This window comes from Neodiprion lecontei, unplaced genomic scaffold (genome assembly GCF_021901455.1).
Source record: "Neodiprion lecontei isolate iyNeoLeco1 unplaced genomic scaffold, iyNeoLeco1.1 ptg000133l, whole genome shotgun sequence".
NCBI classification, from domain to species: Eukaryota; Metazoa; Arthropoda; class Insecta; order Hymenoptera; family Diprionidae; genus Neodiprion; species Neodiprion lecontei.
This window is the reverse complement of record NW_025791894.1, coordinates 1-2,500: the sequence shown is the minus strand read 5'-3', so window position 1 is coordinate 2,500 and position 2,500 is coordinate 1. Positions and strand designations below refer to the sequence as shown.

General features: G+C 60.7%; 1 non-coding gene across 1 annotated transcript; it reads left to right on the top strand.

Moving 5' to 3' along the window:
- The first annotated feature begins 559 nt into the window (after positions 1 to 559).
- On the top strand, positions 560 to 714 carry LOC124296249. The gene has a single exon (XR_006906075.1). It is a non-coding gene; the product is annotated as a 5.8S ribosomal RNA (ribosomal RNA).
- The last annotated feature ends 1,786 nt before the right edge of the window (positions 715 to 2,500 follow it).

The following is a 2,500-nucleotide window of genomic DNA, read 5'->3' as shown; positions in this document are numbered from 1 at the left end:
GTCCAGCGCGGAGCAGCGGCGGGTCGTTCGCGCCTCCGGCCGACTCGGTGCCGAGAGGGGACCGCTCCGCGGTCCGCCTCGACTCGTTCGACCCGGTCAGGTCGTACGAGGGAGACGTGCGAAGCTGGTCTCAGCGCTTCTTCGCGGGCAGCCTGTCTGCGCCCGGGTGTCCTCGGTGCAACGCCGTTACACCCCGGACGCAGGCCGCGAACGCGGTAGGCTTCGGAGAGAATTTTCGCCCGTACGAGGAAGCTCGCGTCAGCGTCGAGGGCAGCGATGCCCGGGACTCGCTGACGCGGCCCACTGCCGTCCGCCGTCAATCGTTTGCATTGCGAGCCGATCGGGTCCGGCGCCGGTCAATTCCGGCAGACGACCCGTGAACCTCGAGGCGACGTCGGCTCTTGAACTATCGCACGAAAGAAATTTGACGCGCGGCGCGCGTTCCTTCCCGCGCGCAACCGCGCAAGGGCTGACGCACGCGGCGCCGCGCTCACGACCACAGAAAGCCGGTAACAACCGTAATTTTAGCATTTTTTAATGCAAAATTCACATATATGATTACCCTGAACGGTGGATCACTTGGCTCGTGGGTCGATGAAGAACGCAGCTAATTGCGCGTCAACTTGTGAACTGCAGGACACATGAACATCGACATTTCGAACGCACATTGCGGTCCACGGATACAATTCCCGGACCACGCCTGGCTGAGGGTCGTTTAACAACGACAGACTGCTCCGTAGGCAACGGTGCTGCGAAAACCCCCGACCCGGGGGAACACAGCGCACCGTGCCTTCGCGAGCGAATGACTGGGCGTTCGCGGCCTCAAACAAAGGTCGCGTCGCCTCAAACGAACACGTATGTCACGGTCACGACGCGTCGCCGCAGATCGCGGGGTCGAGCTGTCGCTGCCGTTCGTCACGTTCCGGTGCTAGCGATAGTCGAGAGAACGAACGAATTCGGCACGGCGACACACAGACCGCGCGCGGTCGGTTCGCCGCTCATGTGATGAAGTTCCGTCCACGCTTCGCCGCGGGGGGCTCTCGGGTCTCCCGTACGGCGGGCGTGTTTACGGTCGTTTCCGTGGCTCGAACGTACGAAAGAATACGTTGTGTCCTCGTCCGTGTCGACGGTGCTGTTCTTGAACGAACGGCCGTCGCCGACGACGGACTCGCAATCTTACGACGACCTCAGAGCAGGCGAGACTACCCGCTGAATTTAAGCATATTACTAAGCGGAGGAAAAGAAACTAACTAGGATTTCCTTAGTAGCGGCGAGCGAACAGGAAACAGCCCAGCACTGAATCCCGCGGTTCTGCCGCCGGGAAATGTAGTGTTTGGGAGGATCCACTTATCCCGGGGCGTCGGCCCGCGTCCAAGTCCATCTTGAATGGGGCCACTTACCCGCAGAGGGTGCCAGGCCCGTAGCGACCGGGACGCGCCACGGGAGGATCTCTCCTCAGAGTCGGGTTGCTTGAGAGTGCAGCTCTAAGCGGGTGGTAAACTCCATCTAAGGCTAAATATGACCACGAGACCGATAGCGAACAAGTACCGTGAGGGAAAGTTGAAAAGAACTTTGAAGAGAGAGTTCAAGAGTACGTGAAACCGTTCAGGGGTAAACCTGAGAAACCCGAAAGATCGAACGGGGAGATTCATCGTCAGCGACGCAGGCTTCGCCGCGGCTCGTGATGTCGGGACCTCGCGTCCACGGCACTCGGTCGCGGTGCAATGTCCGGCGGCGCCGGCGTGCACTTCTCCCCTAGTAGGACGTCGCGACCCGTTGGGTGTCGGTCTAAGGCCCGGTCGGCTGCCTGTCTCGGCGTTCTCGTCGGGGCAGACCCCCGGTTGCCCGTCCGGCTGCCCGGCGGTACCCGCACGGTATAGAGCCGCATTGAACTGCGTCGGGCCCGCCGCAAGCGCGGTCAGCGATTCCCGGTGGTCGGACCTAGCGCCGTCCCCGGGCCTGGCCAGCTGTTGGCTGGCGGTGTCCTCTGGCTGGCTCGTTCGAATTATCAAATACCGGTCGGCGACGCTATTGCTTTGGGTACTTTCAGGACCCGTCTTGAAACACGGACCAAGGAGTCTAACATGTGCGCGAGTCATTGGGACGAGCAAACCTAAAGGCGAAATGAAAGTAAAGGTCAGCCCAGCGCTGACCGAGGGAGGATGGGCCGCGTCACGATGCGGCCCCGCACTCCCGGGGCGTCTCGTTCTCACTGCGAGAAGAGGCGCACCCAGAGCGTACACGTTGGGACCCGAAAGATGGTGAACTATGCCTGGTCAGGACGAAGTCAGGGGAAACCCTGATGGAGGTCCGTAGCGATTCTGACGTGCAAATCGATCGTCGGAACTGGGTATAGGGGCGAAAGACTAATCGAACCATCTAGTAGCTGGTTCCCTCCGAAGTTTCCCTCAGGATAGCTGGCACTCGCGTACAAAACGTACACGAGTCTCATCCGGTAAAGCGAATGATTAGAGGCCTTGGGGCCGAAACGACCTCAACC